The sequence below is a fragment of the Aplidium turbinatum genome, chromosome 12 (genome assembly GCF_918807975.1).
Source record: "Aplidium turbinatum chromosome 12, kaAplTurb1.1, whole genome shotgun sequence".
NCBI classification, from domain to species: domain Eukaryota; kingdom Metazoa; phylum Chordata; class Ascidiacea; order Aplousobranchia; family Polyclinidae; genus Aplidium; species Aplidium turbinatum.
In genome coordinates this window covers 16,616,803-16,626,886 of record NC_137483.1, presented here as the reverse complement: position 1 = coordinate 16,626,886, position 10,084 = coordinate 16,616,803, and positions in this window count along the sequence as shown.

Sequence of the window (10,084 nt, the reverse complement as noted above, 5' to 3'; positions counted from 1 at the left end):
CTACTCGAAAGTACAATGTTATTTGCAGTTGACAATGTTGATCATAATATTATCACCCTGGATGGGAAGGGGACTTTCCACGGGATGGGAATGATTGCTGCCTTGATATCGGGTCAGAAAGCAAACCGTATAATTCCAAGGCACAACTCAACATCACAGAGAAGACTAGGATTGAAATCATGCAACTCCGCTTTGCCAATGAAGCGCAGAAGACATCACCGAAAACGGATTTAGCTGCTTCGTGCCACATAACACCCCACCAGTGTCTGAGGGCTGGGTTTGCCCCAAAGGGTGATGCTACTCTGAAAGACTGGGCCAATTACTTCCTTCTTCCAAAGCACACAGCAGTATCCATTGTGAACCAAGGTTGTCAAGCGATGGCTGTGATTTTTGGGGGCACGCGAACGGATTCCCTCTCGTCACTGTACTACAGAGTACTAAGAAAAAAAGTAGTCTCTTTTCAATCATTTGTGACACCAGAACGCCTACCACCTACTGAGTCATCAACAAAATTTCACTGTCTAAGGGTTTACTACCAAATAATGGTCTGGCTAGGACAGGAGAGTGATATGGAAACTTGCGGGTGGGGTTGGAAATTGGAAGGCAGTCAGTTTGTGACAACAGAGTCGGATATGAATGCGGCCCCAGATTCCCTCTTATTGATTATCCAATGCAACTGCCAGGTGTAGCTGTAGGCAGAATAATCTACCCTGTACCTCAGCATGTGGACAGTGCAACTTGATGCCTGTGTCAATACGTACAATCAGTCATTACTGGATGAAGATGATGACCAGGACTTATTAAGCAACTGAATGTAGATAACTTAATAAGTGGTCTGCGATTCTTGTGCTGTCAGTGTTTCACTATTGGTTTTGTTTCATATAAGTCTTTCCATTAAACTAATGAATTAATTTCATTTTGATTTGTTTTTATGAATTCCTTACCACCTTAAACCCAGGGATAGACGCCAGAATTAGAGCTCTAGCATGAATATTAAGTGAATTATTGTCACTATACTGTTTTGGCGGCCATCTTGAAAATGACAACTTTCCGGTGCTCTGATTCTCCTAGATTTTTAATATATTATTCTTGATGATAAATACTAGAAAAAGCGTTGGAAAACCTTTTGTAGGAATTTTTGGGGGTCAAATATTGACCTGACTATAAGTGAACAAAATTATCGTTTTTGGAACTATTATATTTTGTTAATGTCACTTCGTTTAAAGTCAAATATAGTTGTTATTGAGTACTTACTTGCTTATTAATTGTGACAAGAATAAGATCATATTTTAAAGAAGCCGTAGTATGACGATACTTCGGAAAAATATTCAAATTTTGTTTATCCGCCAATTTGAAAAAAAAAAATGGCGGATTTTCAAAAAAGGCGGATAACATTTTTTCCCCAAAAGATATTCACGGGGATTTTTTTTGGTCAGTGTACAACTGTACATAATCAACAGAAACAATGTGCAAAGTTTCAGCTTTACCCCAATTAAGTCAAGGTTCAGCCCTTTTTTCGCTTCAACGACTGGACTAATGGTTTCTGTAGCTCCTGCGGCTTTTTGTATGCGGCATTATTGTATTCCCTTGTGTCTTATTGATGTCGTGAAAACCTGGAGGGCTTTAGTCCCTGTAGTTTTGCTATAAATCAAGTGTGTCATGATTAGGAATTTGGAACGTTAACTAATCACTTGAGCGCATTCTTGCAAAGCATTTGGTAGTTAGGTATAGAGATGTAAAAAAACGGTTTTTTTTGTTTTTAAAAAAAACGAGCTCGTTTTTTTTGTTTTTTATCGTTTTTTTTGTTTTTTATTCGTTTTTTTTGTTTTTTTTACCTATTTTTTTATTAAATGTCACAATATGCAGCAATTAGGGTAAACTCATTGCAATAGCGTCTCTTTCAACAAAAAAATAGTCTCATAACTCGTATAACATCTTTCAAATGAGACAATATGTCTCTCAAGTCTCAACACACGAGCCATAAAGGTTTCTCATCGTCTCAAATAGTAACACAGTGTCCTATGGTTGGCACATCTCAAGTATTGTCTGTAATTTGGTTCAGCCAGTTGTTAAATGCAGTACCACACTCGTGTACAGTTTCGAAGCCACCTGGGATTTTGGTTAATGGGCATGTTACGTTAGGACCAGGTGGTCAGGGTCCTGTTTCTCTACTTCACAAAGGCACTTTTCACCAGCACACCACACCATTACCAGTACAACGTCAAGAGATTGTTCCAGTTAGAGATGTAAATGCAAAAAAAACGAACCGTTTTTTTTTAAAAAAAACGTGTTTTTTTTCAAAAAAAAATTGAGCCAAAAAAAACACTCGTTTTTTGGTTTTTTTTGTTTTTTTTGTTTTTTTTTCATAGTTTTCTGGAAAAGTTGCAATTTTTTTGCAATTTACAGCTTAGTTTCATTATAGTGCTCTTGAAAAACATTAAATTACTAAAAATAGTTTTATTGGTGTGCTGAAATTCCTAAGTGTTTGTGTTTGGCAGCATATGTTCTTGCATAGTCCTATGAGGACCTATGTTGTTTCGCCTTCTTCTTCATTCTCTGGCATGTTTGTGGCAGTAGACCTGACAAACATTGAATTAATGAAATTTGATACATGACATAATGTAGATGAGTTAATTTTTTTTTCCTTTTATGGAAGTTAGCCTATGATGTTAGTATACTGCAGTGACGATCGGTGAGGGAAAGCAAGGAAAGCAGTGCTTACCTTAGCAAAAACTATGCAAAATATAATGACTGAATTCTAGGTTTAACTTCTTATTATTTTTATCACGTCTATTTTAACTTGAAAATTACTGTTTTCGTGGCTAGAATTACTCGTAACGCTTGTGAGTAGTCTAAGACCTCACCAAACCGCATGTCTTGCCTATAAATGCCAATTAACGTAAACGCTTCTGTCAGAAACAACCACTGAGGCTCCAGGTAAGCAACTATCAAAATTGCTTACCCAAGTTCAAAAAACGCCTTCGTTTTAACCAATCCTTACTCGTATTGCAAAACGTCACCAGCTGCTTAGCCAATCAGATAGGTTAGACTTGCTTAAGGTTAGTCTTGCTTTCCCAGTGACGTCAATGCATACATTTGCTAGAGCGACTAGACTAACTCGTCAGAATGATCTCTCGTCACGGTACACGCACAGCATCATAATTGCTGTTTTTTGATGTCTCCTCGCCATGTACTTTAGCCTACTAGCTTTCCTAGTCATGCCTTTGCCCTTTTTACAGCGTTGATATAACGTTACTTCGCCAATGAACGTTCAGGTGCGGGTGCAATATTTAGTTCGTTAACCCTTTGACCGCCAGCACTCATATTTGAGTGCAAGTCTAAAAACCACAATATCTTGCGAACGGTGGCATCGTTGATGCTCGTTGACCTTTCAAATCAAAGATGAAGCAATGGAGAAGTAAAATATATATTAAAAAAATATAGTTTGTATTTAGACTTTTTGAGATTTTTACTGCCAAACTTGGACAAAAATTTTGCTTGGATTTTCCGCGCTCGCTTCAGACGAGAGAGCGTTACCGTCGCGCTAGAAACTGTTTTTTCAGTGTTGCCGATAATATTTCAAACATTTTATTAAATTTCAACACCAAAAGAGCTCAAAATTTAGCTTTTATTTGGGGTTGAAGTGAGAACAGTATGAAAAAAAATGCAGATAACTTTGCGAGGTCAAAAATTAATTAATATAACTGTATAAAATAATCTTTTTACATTTTTGAAAAGAGAAAGAATTGCTCTTCGACATTCATGTGAAGGTTATTGAGGGAAGATTCATACATGAGAAATTTAGGGCCAACAAACTCGTGATCACTCATGCGTGACGGTAGGGTAAATTTTTGGTGGCGGTCAAAGGGTTAAGCTTCTATAAGCAGGAGGCAAACTTATCCAGCTTTTTGTACAAATTGCTTGCGGTTGTAATGTTTAGGCCTAAGTGTTAATTTTTGTAGTGTAGGCCTAACTGAATATCTGAGAATGAACATTCATGACGAATTAAACATTTAGACAACTATTATTCCATGTCTAACACAGGATTTTGGTCCTGCAACGTTAAAATTAAGATTGTTCATGACTTCTAAACATTAAATGGATGTATGATCACCACATAGGCGAAGCACAATTTGACAGATTTTTATTTTTGATTTGTTTTGGAAATGCTCTCAGAGCGCACCAAATTGGAAGTGTTTTTCAAAAATTTCTGGGGGAGGCCCCCCAGACCCCCCGCTGGAAGTGTTGCCTTCGGCAACACGCCTTCGGGCTTCGCCCGACGGTTACGCCCTTCGTGCCTACTACCTTGCTGCAGCATATTTCCAAGTTGCTTTCCCAACGGTTTAAGCCACCGAACGTCACTGGTATACTGTGGTACTGGTTATTCTTGTACACACTCAATGGGTTGACGAAATTTTGACAAAACAAGGTGGCAGTATTCAGTACACACATTTACCTTGTTTGTGGACGTGATAATTTACTAATGCAAGCTATTGCCAATAGCTTGTTTAAACATGTTTTGTAACTGATAGCTTGCCAACGATGTATATGCTTTATAAATGTTGAAACAGAAGTATTCTTTTCGTGTGTTGCAAGATCTTGGATTGGACACTTCGTCATTGATGCTTCTTGCAGATTATTCGGGACATATAATGCAAGAGACCTTATCACTGATATTTTTAGCTGTCAAAAGTTAGTGCATTTGTCAGAAAAGGTTTAGGTTAATGTTCCTTTCAAATGCCCACCACCCATGTTGACTATTGCTAGTAACTACCATTCTACCAACCTTGAATGAAGAAGTTTTTCCTTTAAAGTGGAGTTTTTCAGCACTGCTCAGTGCTCAGTGTTCACATAGTGAATAAATGCTTTATAATGCTTTTCCTGACAAGAATAAAGTTTTACCCATATTCCCACAATGCCGGATAAAGATACAAAACAAACATCAAAGATGAAAACTTATTTTATTTGAGAACTAGGCCTACTGTTTTTTGAGATAAAAAGAAATTGACCTCTTGTCGTTACGCACCAATAAAACCATGATGCAAACTTTAATTTTTTTTATTGGGCAGAGGAAAGATTGACGAAAAGTTAGGCAAAAACAAAAAAAGTGCTAAAGTCTCAAAGTTCTGCAAACTAGTTCAAATTGGATGGATTAAGTGCAACCAATAACCATACTTCTTTTAAACATGTCTATGACAGCACAATGGTGTGATTAAGGGAAAACAAACATGACTATGGCGTCACAAAGGATTATTGAATCTCTTCAGGGAAAATAAAAAAACATCAAAACGTTTCCATCTTTCACTACATTTAAATGTGATTTGGGCTAAAAGTTGGGACTTTAGCACTACACTGCTTTTGCCAAACTTGTCATCAATCTTTCTTCTACCCAATTATTTTTTTTTTTAATTTACGCACCATGGTTTTATTGGTGCGTAACGACAAGAGGTTAATTTCTTTTTAGCTCAAAAAGTAGTAGCCAAAACTTGTTTTAATATTTATAAACAGATAGCCCACCCCATAAAACATGGGGGTAGAGCTAAAACTTATGTAAATATGTTGAGCGGTTCTTGAGATATGGCCGTTTTTCTATTGCTCCTTATCTATAAAGCCACTTAGTGGCTAAGGTTATTTCACTTATAACTCGAGAACCGCTTGTGTGATTTTCATCAAACGTGCAAACGTGATGAAAATCACACAAGCGGTTCTCGAGTTATAAGTGAAATAACCTTAGCCACTAAGTGGCTTTATAGATAAGGAGCAATAGAAAAACGGCCATATCTCAAGAACCGCTCAACATATTTACATAAGTTTTAGCTCTACCCCCATGTTTTATGGGGTGGGCTATCTGTTTATGAATATTAAAACAAGTTTTGGCTACTACTTTTTGAGCTAAAAAGAAATTAACCTCTTGTCGTTACGCACCAATAAAACCATGGTGCGTAAATTAAAAAAAAAATAATTGGGTAGAAGAAAGATTGATGACAAGTTTGGCAAAAGCAGTGTAGTGCTAAAGTCCCAACTTTTAGCCCAAATCACATTTAAATGTAGTGAAAGATGGAAACGTTTTGATGTTTTTTTATTTTCCCTGAAGAGATTCAATAATCCTTTGTGACGTCATAGTCATGTTTGTTTTCCCTTAATCACACCATTGTGCTGTCATAGACATGTTTAAAAGAAGTATGGTTATTGGTTGCACTTAATCCATCCAATTTGAACTAGTTTGCAGAACTTTGAGACTTTAGCACTTTTTTTGTTTTTGCCTAACTTTTCGTCAATCTTTCCTCTGCCCAATAAAAAAAATTAAAGTTTGCATCATGGTTTTATTGGTGCGTAACGACAAGAGGTCAATTTCTTTTTATCTCAAAAAACAGTAGGCCTAGTTCTCAAATAAAATAAGTTTTCATCTTTGATGTTTGTTTTGTATCTTTATCCTGCATTGTGGGAATATGGGTAAAACTTTATTCTTGTCAGGAAAAGCATTGTAAAGCATTTATTCACTATGTGAACACTGAGCACTGAGCAGTGCTGAAAAACTCCACTTTAAAGGAAAAATTTCTTCATTCAAGGTTGGTAGAATGGTAGTTACTAGCAATAGTCAACATGGGTGGTGGGCATTTGAAAGGAACATTAACCTAAACCTTTTCTGACAAATGCACTAACTTTTGACAGCTAAAAATATCAGTGATAAGGTCTCTTGCATTATATGTCCCAAATAATCTGCAAGAAGCATCAATGACGAAGTGTCCAATCCAAGATCTTACAACACACGAAAAGAATACTTCTGTTTCAACATTTATAAAGCATATACATCGTTGGCAAGCTATCAGTTACAAAACATGTTTAAACAAGCTATTGGCAATAGCTTGCATTAGTAAATTACCACGTCCACAAACAAGGTAAATGTGTGTACTGAATACTGCCACCTTGTTTTGTCAAAATTTCGTCAACCCATTGTGTGTGTACAAGAATAACCAGTACCACAGTATACTAACATCATAGGCTAACTTCCATAAAAGGAAAAAAAAATTAACTCATCTACATTATGTCATGTATCAAATTTCATTAATTCAATGTTTGTCAGGTCTACTGCCACAAACATGCCAGAGAATGAAGAAGAAAGCGAAACAACATAGGTCCTCATAGGACTATGCAAGAACATATGCTGCCAAACACAAACACTTAGGAATTTCAGCACACCAATAAAACTATTTTTAGTAATTTAATGTTTTTCAAGAGCACTATAATGAAACTAAGCTGGAAATTGCAAAAAAATTGCAACTTTTTCAGAAAAATATGAAAAAAAACAAAAAAAACCAAAAAACGAGTGTTTTTTTTGGCTCAAGTTTTTTTTGAAAAAAAACACGTTTTTTTTTAAAAAAAACGGTTCGTTTTTTTTGCATTTACATCTCTAGTTAGGTAGTAGAATCGGTAGTTTGATACATGTAGCCTACACTAGAGTGTCCCACTTTTAGGCGACTTTTCAGGAAAATTAGGTTCGGGTCAAATTCTGACTGGAGTTTGGTGACTGATTTAAAAAATGACGTTATTTTTCATTATGACGTCATATTTTTTTTGTTTGTCGTATCCAAACTTACACCCGGTAGTTGAAGATTTAGATTAAGTGGACTGGAAGGTAAGGAAGCCAATCTTCGTGTCCACCTTTTGGCATGTCTTTAAGTGTCCAGACACAGCCGCATGCTCTTGAGCGGTGTCGAACCGGCGCCCTTTCGATTGCCGTTCCATGGTTCTCACCACTCGGCTATGCAGCCTATAGCCTACTATATGCAGACTATACGTCATCTTAATGTGCCACCTAGCGGATTTTGGCCTTAACACGAATATGGTAAGGGCTAGGCTGCTAGAGAATTGGAACTTGTGCCAAAATGACCGGAAGGGACCATTTCCTATTTGTTGTCAATACAATATGAAACGCTAACTGCAATAGAAAAGGAGTTATTTTGAAACCTTTTGAATTAACGTGTTCTGATGGTTTAAAGATTTGTTTTCTGCAATAAACTCATACATGTAGACATCCAGATATCATCCCGATAGTGCACCACCGATGTGCTCGGGATGCTGCTGCAATATTTTACAGCTAAGTATGAGCGGATGCTTTGGAGTTTGGACTACCCGACGTTTGCTACAGTTCCCAATTAAACCCGTTGTGCTACGATTTTTTATTGTATGTTTCAAAGGGATTGTTCCTAACTACGAACATAGATAAGCTTGACACCCTGCACAAGCCGAATTTGGTTTGCTTTTTTTAATTTTCATCTTCGGACTTCCAAAGTCTCGAATAGGTTTTTCTTGCTAGTTTCGCATAGCCTACTTGTAGAAGCTTTTGACGCAGAGCCGGTTGGATGGAGAGCAGTCCTTGAGATGTGTTAATTAAGCGGACATCCCGAGAGCCGAACCACCGTAGCTTGAGTCTGGCGCGTAACCACTGAGCTAACTGGGCGGACAAAGGCTAAAGTAAATTAGGCCTACACATAAAAAGTTGCGTGATAGTTAGAGACTTGCTTTGGATGTTAGGCTACTTACTGAAAACTGAATTCAAGGACATGAGCAAACAAAATTGGCGTGGCTAAGAATTTAAATTAGTAGCCCATGAGTAGCCTAAAAGTGTTTGCCACGTGGCTTTACGGTAGGCCTAAACTGATATCCAGAAAAGCTGTCCAGGAATTTATAAAAATCAAACTGCATTTTACAGTAATATATTGTTAATTTTGAGGCGGTAGACTTTCAAGGAGCTGTATCCCAAGTAGGCTGGTATAAAAACTAATGAGATGCAAGTTAGTGGTTCTACCCATTAGCCAGCCAATTTTCCAAAAAATAAATGCATCGTTTTCTGCACGACCGGTGTATTCCAGTGCGTTTAGAACCTAGAAAGCAGATTAGTTTTGTTTTCAATGTAGGCTTATGGCTTCTGCAAATTTTTTTTCTTTTAGTTTTGTACGAAAAACTTTGCAGTAGCCTACGGTAAGTTTAAAGACTAGGCTACAGATGTTTGGGCACTTGTATTGAAAGCACCCTTTTCAGTTTATTTTTGGCTGCTCTTTTTTTATGTAGGCCTAGGCTAGTGGTTTTATCGAACACTCTCTGGAAATCACTATTTTTTTTATAACAAAATAGCCCTACTGCTAAATTCACATGCGAAATTATCTGTTAATATCAAAGTTTATTTCAAATTTGCTGCTGCTTTACGGTCATAAATAGCCTTGGGCTGAAAGTAAGAAATTCGTAATTCTCATCAATTATAATCTAGCCTTCAACTGAAAGCAGCATAGATTAAGTCAATTTGGTGTAGCTTAACCGTACAGCAATGCTAAAACATTCATATGCTGTGGGCTAAAACTCGAAGCCTATCGACTGTCGATAAAACATAAAATCAGTTTAAATCTTCAAGAAACTTCCTACAAATCGCCTAAACCCGCAGATTGTTTTCGAGACCAGTAAACAGAATATCTGAACTCGACCTTAAAGAATTACTTTGACAGCTCTAGGAGATCACATTAGTGAAGGATTATTTTGCCTGAAGCCTGATGAGGATCTCTTTTTCAGCTTGTAGGCCTACTTTTACCATTATTAGATTTCAATTATCACGCAGGCCTATATGCACCTCAAGTGATAGAGTAAATAACTTTAGATTGACAGATCTCAGTTCAATGCTAGATCAAACCAAAAACTTTAAAATTTAGAGGTCTAAGCCTGTGTGTTTAGCAGCGGCAAAAAAAGTCAAGGAAGTTAAAAAAAATATAGATTGTCGTAGCCTAATTAGGCTACTATTCAGCTACTTGCACAGGGTAGCCGCATTGAGACGACATGGTGGTAATTTTGAATTTTATTTATATTCTTGGGTCACTTACAAAAATGATCTTCGTTAGTCGTTTAAATTTATAGTGCTTCAGAATCTAACATGAGCGAAATAATGTTATTTTTAGGCTAGGCCCAGTTAGCCTAATTGGTATTTGTTTTATAGGCTACCCAGTAGGCTAGGCCTACCCATTTGACATAGCTACTTAGGCATTCTAGTTGTTACAATTCAGTGCAGTTGGCTGCAGGTTTAGTTTTTTAGAATCAA